The sequence below is a fragment of the Drosophila virilis genome, chromosome 2, assembly GCF_030788295.1.
Source record: "Drosophila virilis strain 15010-1051.87 chromosome 2, Dvir_AGI_RSII-ME, whole genome shotgun sequence".
NCBI classification, from domain to species: domain Eukaryota; kingdom Metazoa; phylum Arthropoda; class Insecta; order Diptera; family Drosophilidae; genus Drosophila; species Drosophila virilis.
The window spans coordinates 14,663,587-14,678,919 of record NC_091544.1 but is presented as its reverse complement, the minus strand read 5'-3'; positions in this window follow the sequence as shown (position 1 = coordinate 14,678,919).

Sequence of the window (15,333 nt, the reverse complement as noted above, 5' to 3'; positions counted from 1 at the left end):
TGCAAAGAGATATTCTTTGCTGGCCCATAAGTTGAGATTAGATTCAGACTCATGACGAAAGCGCAAGGAATTTCTATGGCTTTTCAAATAAATTTTAATGCCACAATTATTGTCGCACTAATTTGCAATCGGCAGGCAAAGACAATGGCTGAGCAAACAAGAGTCTAGCTATTAAAACTTAGATCTCACACACGTACACACACGCACACACACACACGCACACACATCATGATTATTAACAATGCACTCCGACTGACATGAACAATGTTGCAAATCGGTTTGCAAATCAGGCAGCAACGAACAGGCAACCAGTCAACGACATGGCAGTCAGTAAAAATTGCGTAAAATACAAATATTGTGCAAAGGTTTTGTGTGATTTTTTTTCTCCTTTTTTTCTTTTTTTGTGCCAGGATGCGCTGCGTACGGAAGCTGGGGGTGGCGGCCGGATAAAGGCAGTGGGACGGCAGCAGTCCATCAAAACGATTTGAATGCGTCGTTGACGTTGATGAGTTTGAGTGAAAAGCGGATCGTGAAGCAGTCAGTAGGCAGCAGGGAGGTGGCAGGAGGCACGATGCAGTAACAACAACGAGCCAAGTTCGTCAATCAAAAGCCAAACCAAAATCTCCTCATGCGTGGCACAGAGCAGTGGCAAAGCCAAAGGCTGATGAGGCTGCCATTGCTGATGCCGACGATGATGCGTTCTGCTGTTTGTTTTGTTTTAATTTTCTCGATTTTTTTTTCTATTTTTCTTCTTTTTTTTTGCATGCCTTTTCCCTTTTACGTTTTTTTTTTTTTTGCGTTATTTGAAAAACTCTTCAGTTTTGAATTGTTGCCATGTTTTTATTGTTGTTGAGTTTGGTTTAGTTTGTGCGTGGCGGGCATATATGGTTCCGCAGCTCTCTAAGCGGCAGTCAGTGTATCCGTATCCGTTGTGCCTTACACTGTTTGCACACTCGGAACGGGAACGCGTTTGACATTTCATCAGGCGGGCGACGGCGATTGTCTGAAATTGCGACCGCTGCAGCAGCTAAGGATTTGATTTGATGTGCGTCCGTCAAAAGAGAGTGCGAGGAAGAGAGCTCTGTAGGCGGGCATCACCACCAGCAACAATGCACTGAAAATTGCATTGTTAGCAAAACACTACAATCTGGCCAAAGTGCCCGATATGTGAGCGCCCACACACACATACACACACACACACACACATGCCTAATACACACCCACACACTCGCACCCACGCATTTTGATGGCAGACTCACGCATGCACTTGACAAGTCAACCAGCCAGGCAGGATGCCATCCCTGCATTCGGCCTGCCAGCATTTACTTCCGTTTTTAATTAAAAATAAAAAATAAAAACCCAAACAAACCAAACAATAACCTACCGCAGCCAGCGAAAAATATGCGAATAAAAAAACAGAGAGATTCACAATTATTTGCGTATAAAATAAAAAAAAAAATGCATGTTCGTATGATGCAAAAAAAATGCAAACCACACAAATACATTTACTACATCAACAGCCAGCGAGGGTCGTCCTGCACTCACATGCGCTTATTTGCATGCGTATCCTGCAGATACGCACTTTCGACCTTAGGCGGTTGGGGGGCGAGCCGGGGCGTGGCAGACGCTGGACACGAGAGTGACAGAGTCGTGCAGATTGGGAGTGAGACAGCAGCAGCTCTTAATTTGCCTGCAGATGCAGCAAACTAATGAAAATTACGCAATTTGAAAAATGAAAAAATAAAAAATGTTGAGCCTGGAAAATGCTGCTAAACGGGGTGGTATAGAATAAACGGCAATGGCATGTTGTTTGCTTAGATATGCCGCTAAAAAACACTTAATTATAAAGAAAATAAATCTATTTAAGGAAAACGATTCAACACTGGAGAGATTCTACTAAAGGAGATATACAGGAATTAAAGCTTTTTTAGATTATATTAGTTTTAAATAGAGAGTAGAGACCTTCTGTGCATATTCTTCAATAAATGAGTTCAAGAAATTCTTCTACATGCATCAAGTTTTAGCTCAGTGCAAATATGCCCAGTTCTGTTAAAGTAAGCCAGCGTAAAAAATTTTCCATCTACTATACTTTTTCACTCTCACTTTAATCACAAATATTGCCCGCTGGCCACAATATACATATGAACAACTATAAACAGCCAAGCCTTTGAATTAAATTAGACTGACAATTTTGCAGACATTTTATTTATTTTTCCACATTTTTTACTATTTTTTCATTTTTTTTTTTATTATTTGTGTTTGTTTTAGCAAAGCGTAAACCACAAACGTAGTAGACTAATTTAAATAGGCTTAAGGTTTAGCTAATGGTATGTCTAATTAGGTGCGGGAACAAGGATCCCAGGCCAAAGCATTCAGCCGCATTTGCCAGCTTTGGGAGCCTATTAAAAATGCGCTCATTGGTAATGAACAAAATAACAGCAGCCGCAGGAACATCTGCTGCATCCAGCAGCCAATGATGCCTCATTAAAATGCACTTAATTAAAATGCAATGGTAAAATCAACAGCAAACGCAATTGCAACTGCAACTGCTGCAGCGACTGCAATGCCAATGCAACGGCGACGCTTGTCCGCTGAGAGATCGCGTATATGACTAAATCCAGTTTGGGTTTCGATAGAAAAACAACAACACGAGGACAAACAACAACGAAAAATTACAAGACAAGCCAAAGAACAAGCAAAACGAACAACACCACGAATGAAGAGTGTTGCAGCTGATGAATATGGAACTTGGCTTTGACTTTGTAACTATTTCAGTGCGTACATCCCTCCGTCCCACCATGCATCCAACCACCGCCTGCTTGGCAGCCTCCGCCAGCAGCACAGAAATTTCTGCACGAATCTGCCACAGCGCTAGCCAGCGGCCGAGGCCGAGGCTAGCAAAAAATGTCATAAATAAATTGCTTAGCAACATTTGCTGACGCGCCAAATAAAATCCCATAAATGATCGAATGCGATTTTTAGTCTATGCAACAGCGGCAACGCGTCGCGACGGTGGCGGCGACTTAAACCAAAGTGGAAAACGTGGAAAAACTAAACGAAAACATAACGAGATTTTAATGCTCTTTAATTGGGCATTAACTACTAAATGATTGTCTGGGAAATAAAACGTATACAAAACTTAACGATATTGAGCAAAAGCTATTCCTATTAATATATTATTATTATAATTATTATTAATATTATTTTTAAAATAATTATTACTATATTTATTATACATAATTAATTACTATAAATAATTTATTTACCATAGAGTATTATGACTGCGTGATAGAGCCCGCCCGATGCTATGCTACTTTTTCTCGTGTACCCAGCTACTTGATGCTACTTTTTTAAGAATTTCAAATGTTTTTCCTGGTAAATTAACTAAAAATGCTGAAAACGCTTCGCAGTCGCTGCCGCAGTCAGAGCAACCGACGCAGCGTGGTTTTTGTGTGGTTGTCTCTGTGAATGTGGACAACGACAAACCACAAAGCTGAAGACGAATAGTCCAGAGAGAACATCTCCAACGACTGGCGTTGATCTCGTCCGCTGATGGACGAAAAAAAGCAGCCAAACGCTCAAACGAAAGCAGCTAGCAATTTCCTATTTTACCAAAGTGGTTGCATCGTTGTCTTCGTCATTAATGTGGCTTTTAAATGCGTTTTTCATGGCGAGACGCAGTCGCAACGCCGGGGCAAGGTCCACAACTGCAACGGCTACTATGCGACAGCGACTGCGACTGCGCCTGCGACGACGCCAAGTGTGCGCCTTAATTATGTGCGGGTCTTGAGAGTATTGGCTGATTTTGTAATTAGGTTTTCATTAGAACTTACGCACAACTATGGACACAGACTTCCTTTTTTTTCGTATATACATGCATACATATATATTTGTGTATTTTTTTTTTGTTGTTTCGAATTCCTTCCATGCGCTGCTGCCAGCCAGAGCTGTCGGGTTCAATAATTTGTTGTGGGTCAACTGCCCAAATGACGTGGCCACTGCTGCAGATGCTGATTGAGTTATATATACATGTGTAAACAAACAGTAGCCAAATGGCTGCAACTGTATTAAAAAAAAAAAAGTTGTAAGAAAAAAACCAAACAAGCAACAACAACAAGTGCGGCACGTTGAAGCCGCAAGGCAAACGACTTAGGCTAACACTAACAACATAACACGAGCCACACGAGCCACCGTCAGACCCACAATCAAAGTGAAAGATACGGCTAAAGAGCCAGCGTTTGCGTTTGTCTTAAGCACGAGGATCAGCCAGTCAGCCGGTTAGGCAGTTAGGCGATGAGGCAGCCAGCCAGCCAGGCAACCAGCCTGCCTGGCAGCCAGGTCTTCGAGACCCATGTAAGGCACTTTCTTTGGCTCGTTGCCGTGGATTATGCAGACTGAGACGGGGGCACGGCGGCTGTGTGGCAGTGTTCACGTCTCGGCTGCATTTTGATTTATCCACGCGCTGCCGGCGCTGCCTACTCGTGATTAGCGTGGCGTTGCGGAAGGTGTGTCCCAAACTGGCAACTTGGCAACTGAAGTAGCCAAATGCGCGCACAGCTACCGACACACAATGGGCTGGGCTGGGCAGGCAAGACAGCAAGGACGGTGAACAGGGATGAATCTGGGCATGAATGGAGCTAGCCATGGCGGAAAAAGGCGCTGTACAGCGATTACATCAATGAAATTGAATGGAATGTGTGCCAGCATCAAATGTGCATTCAATGGACCAGGCTAGCGGCTAATTAGAGTAGACCACACACGCGCACACACACATGCACGCGCACGCTCACACACACTTTTACTCAGCCAAATGAGCACAGTACAGATTTCGGCCCTTGGCTAAAACTTGTAGCACACGGCTCATGATGAAGGCAACAACAACAGCAGCAAAAACTATACGCTGAGCATAGCCTTGAAGGCGGCCAATGCACTAAGAGTCGATGAATGCTCATCAACAAGAACAGCTAGGGTATATTAGCTAAATAAATAATTAAGGCATAAGTAAATGTTTAAGATAATCATTTTTCGACCAAGCCACTTTATTAGCCACTGTTTGAACCAATGCCACATCACACGAAAGTGAAAACCAGATTCATGAAACGCGCCTTAAGGTAGCAGATTGGCTTACTCCATAAACCAAAACATCTACTTTTTTTCTTTAATTTAATGCATGGCAGATCTGCCATTTGTGTACATTACTTTAAAGCGCAAATAACTAAATAAATAATAAATAATAACAATAATAAGATGAAAGTTGAAAAGGTTAACAAAATCCACATCTAATGCTCTGGAGCCAGCAAAGGAAGAGCAGTAACAGGAAAATATGTATAGAAAATTGGCTTTTAATTTAACTAGCTAACAGGGTATTAACTAGTCGCAAGCAGTTATTAGGCAGCTATTGGATAGCATTTTATAAAACGTTGTTTGCTTTTTTTCGAATGTTCTATAAAATGCAAAAATTATGAAAATTTCTTAAGCTGTTGTTGTGCATTGTGTGTGCGTGTGTGTATGTGTGTCTCTCTCGCTTTGGTGCATTTTTTCGTAACTGGTTTTTAGTATTTAGCTATTTTTGGCGTATTTCGTTTTGATTCCTGTTCTGTGGGACGCGTCAATGAACCCCCTACACAGCCAACTTGACTCGATGCGAAAGTCGCGATAAAGTTGTTGCTGGCACATGTCTATGAATTCTAATTGTTCGTATGGCCAACAAGCGAAGGCTAAAATATGTAAATTTTTCGTTGTGTCTAACACTCAAAGGCGGCTGAGCATAAAAGCCAATCAAATTGCTGACATTTCCTGAGTGTCAATCAGTTTAGTATTTTTTTTTTTTTTTTTTCGCAATCGCAATGCGAAAATTTTTTGACCAACTCGCGCGGTCGCCTTGTGGGCAGGTTCAATGTCTTGGGCAGTCCAACCGCAAATCTGACAGCAATCAAAGCGAGCAGGCGAGCCCCATCTGCAGTCGTTGGTGGTGGTAACTGTAGGGGTAATGATGATGAACATGAAGATGAAGAGCAGCGCTGGCTGGGCAACTTTTTGTTGCAGCTCGCATTACAAACAGCAACAACATATTGCAATCGATTCGCAAACACTGACCACAGTCAAGATGTGGCTGCTGCTGCTGCTGCTGCGACTGCTGCTACCAGGGGGCAATCAAAAAATGTGTGGCAAAATCAGCGCTGAAATACTCTTTTAATGAACCTCTTCCTTTCGGGCAGCAGCAGCAGCAGCAGCAGAGGTAGCAGCTCAGCAATTTGGCGACACAAAATCAAAGTCATTGCATCTCTGGGCAGCAATGAAATGCATTTTATAATTGCACACGCACTTTTTGCACTTTGACAAAATTAGAAGCAGCAAAAGCAGCAGCAGCAACAGCAGTTGAAGTTGCAGCCCCAATTGCAGCCAGAAAAAGACGCAACTGAGCGAACATTAATGCTCAAATCGCTTCATGTTGCCATGTCAGCGCGCACATGGAGCTGGAGTTGCAACTGCAGCTGGAGCAGGCGACCGCCATGCCAAGTTAATGACATTGCAGGCACAAGCATGGATACAAAAAAAAAAAAAAAAAAGAAGATAAATAAATAAATAAATAAAGCCAGCGACAACTTTGGCCAAAGAGCAGCAATGCAGCGGCGGCGTTGATGAACAAAAACTGGACATTTTGATTTTAGAAAAATATATAGAAAACCACTTTTTTTTTGTGCATTGCCTCACTCCGGTTGCCACTGTCGACTGGCATGGCCATCAACGTCTAAGCGGCAGCTGCTGCCGCCTGTTGCATGCGGCCACTTGGCCAACAAATGGCAACATATTTTAAAAGTTGGCTAAAATATGTGCAGCAGCCGGGCTGCCTTTTGTCAGTATGCCAGCGTTTTTTCTATTTCGTTCATCTTCTCTCTTTTTTTTTTTTTGCTCTGTTTAAAAGGTAGCCAAAATTTATTGGAGGCAGCTAGAGCCCATGTAGGGACAAAGCTGTTAAGAAAAACAAAAAAAAAAGGGGGTTACAAGTCTTAGACCGATGTCAAGCACTCGAGCTAATGAGGCTGTTAGGCTGTTGTCCGGGCAGCGAAATATAAGTGTCTTGACAGACAGCGTGTGTTAAAGTGCCGCAGTAAGTGAATAATGGAGATTATCCTTTGGAACAACGAATCTAGAAGTAACAATGGCCGCGTCAGTATGTGCTCCGCTTTTTGCAACTTATGATTTATAATACTTATGATTTTTACACCCTTCCAGCGGGTATTATGATTTTTCCATGAAATGCGTGAAGCACAGAAAGAGACTTTTCCGAACCCATAAAGTTATATATTCTAGATCGGCATCAACAGCCGAGATGATATAGCCATATCCGTCTGTCCATCTGCCTGCTTCTATGCGAACTGCTCTTAGGAAGCAGCCTGTATATATACACTTATGTCGGAACCGGCCGGATCGGACTACTTTATTATATACTTAGCTGCAAAAGAAAGGATCGGTCCAAAAGTCGGATCTCGTATAAAAAATGTTTTTATTTCTCAAGAAAATTTAACCAAACTCGGCATAGTTGTAAAATCTTATCAACTTGTGATCATACAGCTGCCATAGAAGAGATCCTTCGATTGAGTTGCTTCTGACATTAAGATAACTTGACCAAACTCGAGATTTATAAGTTCTATTTGATTATTCTATACATAAAATATCTTATCAATATCCGATTACTATATCAGAAGGCTGCTTAAGGAAAGAACGGTGGAATAGTAGAATCTTATACTTTTCTTACATATTTCCAAAATGGAAATGTCTAAAAGGGTATAAAATGATCGGTTTTTATTATATTTTGCGCCTGCACGAAATAATTATCATGACCTGCTAAAAAACTTTAGAATAATTGTTCAAGATTTGGAATTTGGGTTTAAATCTCAGACTTGTGTATGTTATTAGCGAGGGGTGCATAAAATTCGTTGGTAAATTATATTTGCACTCTTAAGGAAATTTACCCACAATATAAGTATGAGGAACATTTTAAATGCGCATATTCAAAATACGCCCATTTTGTCTGCTTTAACAGCGACTGCATCATTTGCATGTTTAGCACATAACAACAAACCCTATGAATATTCCAAAATAGCAAAACGATATCTAACAAAAAAGGACAGGAAAACCGATGGCCGCCTAATTAAAAATGCAATTGGATTTTGTTTGAAAAAATGTAAAAAACAAAGCAAAAAAAAAAAAAAATACAACAAAAAGAACTCGGCAGCTTGTAGTCCAAATGCAATGTTAATTAAATATAATTTGCAATATGCTGGCGGTCATATTTTCCAACAAACAGCCAGCCAGACGATGGTGGATATTCAGAGGGAATGGGGCGTGGCGCCTGCAGGCTATGAGAATGTTTCGACAAACAACAAAAGAGCATGTTTTGAGGCAATAATAGACGATGTACTAAAATGTCATTCCATGGCCCAGGGAACCTCAGAGGTACGGGCAATTTTTTTTTTTTACCTTTTTTTTTGGTTCATTGTAAATTATCATAAATTTGTCGTTGGGCCGTTTAGATGTTGATGGTGAGCGGCCAGGCCAGTTTAAGCTACTCTCATTATTTTTGTTTTTTTTTTATTTGGTTTTTCTGTTGCTGCTGCTTTTGTCAAATATGCAAAAGCTGAAACACGAGCAGTAAACTGGCCAACACGAAAAGCGCTCAAATTTATAGCCAGCGACCAAAACAAATAATTCGAAAATTCGTCACACGCTACAAGTTAAATGGCACGGGGAAATATTTAGAAAATGGCACAACGAAACATGCACACACTAAATCTAGCATAAATTCATAGTGACACATAACCAAAACTGTGTTTCTCAAAATAAGATTCTTAGAACATATATTGATACTTTTTCTTAACGGATCACCTGATCTGCATTTTTAATAGATTCCTTGTTTTAGTTAACGGCAGAGCTGACTGTACCTGGCCATAGGGCGTTTTGCTAGCCGCTTTGAGACCAAGCACTTTCTAGTTCTGTCCTTGTCTGCTCTGCTTAATTATCAATGCAAGACTATTGTTTTTTTATTTTTCTTTTTAGAGGTTTTTTCAGTTCTCCTTTCGGGGCAGTCTGAAAATGCAAAGAACCCAGACATGGCTTTGTCGTGCGCATGGGAAATTCATTTCCCTTTACGTTTTTGGGCGACAGGAAATGGCCAAAGGCCGTCTACTAGGAAGCACTTGGTCTCTGACAGTTAAAAAGGCCGCTTGAAAAGCGTTCCTTTTAAATCTAATTCCTTAAAAGCGCTACAAAATGGACCACAATACTTATGCAGAGTGAAAATAGAAAAAAAAACCTTATAGAAATAAAATTATAATTATGAATATTGCATAAGCAGCACTTGGCCTGCCGCACGCACAGGACACACACATGCGAGCACAAAAACAAAACGGATAACGAAAAGTGCGTAAGTTTTACCACTGAAATCCATTTAATGCAATCTAAGGCGTATAAACGTACATACATACGCACAAGTATTTGCTTTAGCAATGGGGAAAATTATACAGAAATGCCAGCGCCGATTTCGAGGCCTCTTGTAAAGGACTGTGCCGGTCGCTGTCTTGCAGCACCCCTCAAAAGTCGCCGCCTTTTCATGGCAAAAAAAAGTTTTGCGGCAGACCCCTTTACCCCCGGGCTGATGCGTAATGGTCGCTTTCCTGGTAAGGGGCAGATCAATATCCTTTTATGCGTGTACGCATGCATATATACACTTGGACTGCAAACTTTGCTGCAGCCATTTTCTGTTTAGAAAAATTGCGGGCAAAAAGAAAAAAGGAGAAAAAAAAAACAGGCCAAACAGCAAATGAGCCGATTGCATAAGTGCGGCCGGGGCGTATACGCAATATTTTCCATCAATTGCAGCTGTTGGCCAATGGCAGTAAATAGGTAGAGAAAATAGGCAGGGAATTAGTAACAAAATGGTCATGCACTTGGCTAGCAAGCCAAAGAGATATTTATTTTAGAAAATAGCCATCGACATTTATTTTTTTTTCATTTCAAGCACTTTACGCTTCAGCTTTAACTGAAGTTCTATTTGATTTAGTTTGCCAGGCTCTTTGTTTGGCTTCATTGGTCAGTTGTGAATTTATTTGAGCGTAAATTTATGATTAATCCTTTTGAAGTACATCAACTGGCTGCTATTGAGCTATATGCTTGGCATATCTCAGCTTTAGCCAGTAGCTGGAATTGTGGCAAAAACATAATCCATGAATCGGAATTAAGTTTCGGTTAAGAAAGAAATCAGTGATTGCCAGCAAGTGTAACAGACTACGTAATTTCGATTTTACATACTTTTTCTTCTCTCGCCCAAATTGCACAAAAGGCTGAAAGAAAGCGTAAATTTTCGACAACATTAGAAGACAAAGCATTCTGCCAGCTAGCTGGTCAGTTGAACTATTATATTACAACTGGTTTTTAGTGGCTAATTAGCACAGCAACTCGAACACCAACTCTAATTGGATGTTGGCATCTGCGTATGAATGTGAGTTTTTAGTATTCGGTTTTGCGGGAATCATTCACGTTCGCATTCGCAGTCGCATCAGGCTCTCATGCTCTCATGCTCACATTTAGCGACCTACAGCAACAGAAAGCTTGTTAACAATGAAAACAACTTGGCAAATGCTCTATGGCTTCCTGTGGCAGGCTGTCAGCCAGGCAACCAGTCGCTGCAGAAGTAACAGCAACAACAACAATAGCTTTGACGCAATGTCAAACACCTGCTGCCAATGTTGACGCCAAACACGAAAAAAAGGCGCACGGCAACAACACAACGAAGTAAAAAGCCAAAGAGTAGGAGAGTAACAGCAGCAGCAACAACAACAACAACAACAACAGCAACAACAACAACAATAACAACACATACATTGTCCGCCTATGCGTCCGTTGCGTTTGTTCTTCGGCTGGTTAGGCAACAAATTCTGCGCAAAAAGTGCAATGAACTTTTCAACGCTCAAGGGAGCACACAGCAGGAGCAGGGAAAGACACGCACACACACACACACACACACACACACACAAGCTAAGCCTGGGCGTGTGTGTGTGTGGGAATGCTACTGCAGCACAATTTCTGTGTGACTAAAGAGCCACAAAAGATATCAAATACCCAAAATGCAAGCCACACAATAACCAAGAATGCTGGATAAACTAATATTGCACTACAGGTACATACCCTCTAAATAACAAAAATGTTCTGGAAATTGCTATCCATACAATATAAAAATAAAAAAATATAAAAATATTTATGTATCCAAATCTTATACATTTTGTATTATTGGGATCAATTATAAAACTATAATGCATTTGCTTGCCCTCGTCTATATATCTTTTTATTGTATAGGAGGGAAAAGCATGAAAAGCCGAAAAATTTGGATCTCGCAACCATTAAGAATCGTATCCCTCTCATGGTACTCCGAACGATTTGACTTTCCGATTCTAGCTAGATTCTCATCTCAAGGATTTGATTATATCTGCAGCTATTCTGCTTAAAGAAAACCAATTGATTTGCGAGCTAATAAGGTCTCTAATAAATCGTTGAATATAAAAACTAGCCCAATAATTTGCTCAGCTTGACTTCTGTACGCATGAAAATGTGTGAGAATAACTCTTTAGTTCACTCATGCTCATGCTGCATTTCGTTTAGAGGGTATAAGTACGTCAGGAAAAAGGAACTTGCGGATGGCTAGTCAAATGATTGGCATGCAAGCTGTTTTTCTTATAGATTTTTATGACACGCCATGTTTTTGACTTCCCCAGCAGGACAGCAGGCAAATAATAGAAAAGCTTGTCAGAGGCATTAATTCCCAATTCATCAAGTTTCGGTTCCTAGCCCAGCCGTAACTCCGGACACCAAAGTCGACGCAGATGAAAATAAAGTCAACTTGAAATGTGCCGCCAGTTGTTGTTGTGCTTGTTGTTGTTGTTGTTGTTGTTGTTGTTGTTGTTGTTGTTGTTGTTGTTGTCTCCTACCCTTGGCGTGGCCACTTTTGTCTAGCTACTCCAAAACCTAAGCCACTCCAATGGCTCGTCGCTGTCAGTTTTCGTTGTTGGCCAGCCAAGCCAAGCCAAGCGAGCGACTGGCCAAAAGCAGATGATGAAGCCCTCAAAGTCAACAGCAACAACAAAAGTCAGCATGAAAAACAACAACAAAACAAGCTGCAACTGCGCCGCATCGGTTTAGGCCTTTGAAAGCCCATGTGAACCTAAGCACACAAGCTACAAGCCATGTGTGTGCTTGTGTGTGTGTGTGTGTGCGTGTGTGCGTGTGTGTGTGTGTGTGTATGTAGCTAGATACCAGGCCAGGCGACACATCTGCTCATATGTAACTACATAGATATTTTTTTCGTTGCAACTTTTTCTTATTTTTGCATTTCGCCTGCAGCTAAAGCGCAAATGTTCTCAAATTACCCATATGCAAAATGACGGGGCGGAGGCGGAACAGAGGGGTCTACGGCATACTAGAGGGTCTGCCGGCTGCGACCTAGCATTTGCTGCATTTCGGTTGCGCCTCATATTTCGTCTATGAAAGCTCTCTGCCCCAAGATGCCACCAATACCCAGGCCAATGCGTTCGCTGTGCAGACAAGAAGACTAAAGAATTTGTGGTTTCCACTTTTTATATTGCATTGGTATATGTATATATATATTTATACACATCTTGGTGGTAACATTTGAGTGTTTGATGGAGACAATTGAAGGGCATAAGCAATAAGGGAAAGCAGCAGAGCGTAGGATTTCAATGAATATGCAAGACGCACTAGTTCAAATATTTTAGAAAATGCACTTGAAAAACACTTATGAGGTCTAAACGTTAAAAGAAATTACTTAAATTGTGATGCATGTTTATTTCGACAAAATGATACGCACAGATAGGCCAGTAATTCAAGGCTTTCAAACGTGTACAAACGTGAACAGAGCTGGATTATGTTTGGAAACATACAAAATTGGACCTGTGCTCGCAATATTTTAGATATTAGGTAAATTAGATTCGCAAGCCAAATCCAAATGTAAGTTCAACTGCCCGCCAACCCTTAAGAAGATGTTAAGATTTGTTTGTATTTAACTATGCATGTACATATGTTTGCATGTGTCAAAGTACATATGTGCATGAATGTTTTTATAAGTGTATGTATGTATGGATGCATGTATGTATGTATGAATGTATATATGTATTTCGGTATGTAGTATGAATCTTTGTGTGTATGTATACATGTGTCATGTACTAATGCATGTACGCAGGCAAAGTTTAGATCAGATCAGCAAAATTAAAAAATAAATTAATATGTTTCATATTGCTTTTCTATGCGATTCTCAGGAGTTAGTAGTAGGATAGCTGCTATATTTTCTCCACGTACCATTATAACTCTAATTTACTCCCTATCTCTCTCTTTCTCTATCTCAATCTCTCTCTCGCAATCTATATCACTTTAAGCATTTTATTGTAACCCACTGTATACTTCTTTTATTCTTTATTGACGTACATTTGGCAATAAACTAATCTTGTGTGTGTTAGTGGATAAGTGCAGATTGCCATATAAATATACACACATATGTTTATGTTAAGGTAATTTTGACCTGGGCACATGCAATCTTTTGGTGAATAAAGCCGTACCGTGCAGGTGTTGGCTTTGTGGCGTTCGGATCAAATTTGGTAAATTGGCTTTTCTACTCAAGGCACACTTTGCTCTCATTGCATTTCTCATAAAAATTTATTTTGATTACCTTCTTAAATACATATTCATATTGATAACTACAAATTTCATTTACCGATTGCTTTTACGTTTCTATCAATGGGATTATTATACGTGCATTACCAATCCCTCCCCTACCACCGCTTCTCCTTTACACCGATGGCTAGACGACACATGTAAGGCTGCCCAAACGACGGTTGCTGCTTGCCTCAGTGCCATAAAGTGCTCACTTATAGCTTTTTATGCACTTTTGATATGCGCTTACGTGTGTGCCAGTGTATGAGAGTGGTGTGTGTGTGAATGCATTTGCCATTGCACTTTTCGTCACTCATTTCGCCAGTTAGTCAACAAGTCAGTCAGTCAGTCAGTCAGTCATACAATTCGTCTCTTCTGCGATTGAATGTGTTTGCTTCTGAGTATGTGTGTGTGTGTGTGTGTGTGTGTGTGCTTGTATGCTTAACTCGCCACAACTTCATTTTGTGAATGCACAATGGGTGCCCTAACCTACGACAACCGAATATTCGCCATTCGGCCAAGTTCAATGAACCGCTCGTTTAGTTGAATAAACTTCACACACACACGCACACTCAGAGAGCTGGTGACGCGTCGAAGCGCACAAAAAGAAGCAGCAGGCAGAAACCAAAAAGAGCGTAGAATGTCTCTTAATGCATGTGTGATGTGTGTGAGTGTATGCGTACGTGTATGTATATGTGTGTGTGCATGCGTGTTGGTGTTGAAGTTGGAGTTGGGGGCCGCGCTGTTGGCTACTTAAATGACATGGTTTTCTGTACGTGTGTGTGTGCGTCTGTGTGTTTGTGTGCTGTGTGCAAATTGATAGTGCAACTGTGTTCGTACTTCACTTCTTTCATACGCTTTGGGCATATATTCTCGTGTTGGTTTTTTTATTTTTTATTTTTTTGTCGCTTTGCCATTTTGACTCTTCCAATTTGTCTAATTTTCAATGAAGTCGTCATCGTCAACGCACTGAGGCAAAAACAAATTAGTGGTGCTCTCAATGCAAGAGAAGGAAGCATGAAAACATGCATATGCGCACATGCAAATGTATGCAATATATGTGAATTGGCATTCGGTTGGGATATGTGTGTGATATGTGCGCTGACGTCAAGTAAATCGAGTTAAACAGCTGCTCGCTAAATAATTCAATAAATCGCGCTTAGCTAGAACCCAAACCGACTCCCAAGTGTCAGATCCCAGTTCCCAGTTCCCAGTTGCCAGTTCCCGTTGCGCAGTTCCCAGTTCCCAGTTACCGATTACCCAGAGTGCCGACTGCCGACTGCCAAGCTTGGTTTCATTTCGCATATCAACACACGCTCACACACAAATGAAATTTAATTTCGACGTGCAGTTTGATGGGGCAAACGGAGCAGAAACCCAACTAACCCAGCCAGCAATCGAAGAGATCCAAGCCATTCGCAGTCGCAGGCAACAAAAATAACTGCTAGATATTAATAAAGCAAAAAATTCATATGAAATTTTAATATGCAAAGCGAGCGAAAAGCAGAAGGCAAAATAATAAAACGAACGAAACGTAGAAAAAACACTTCCAGAGATTGAGAGTGAGTCTCTCTCGCTCTCGGCAGAGGAACAGCAACAGTATCAAAAAAAAAA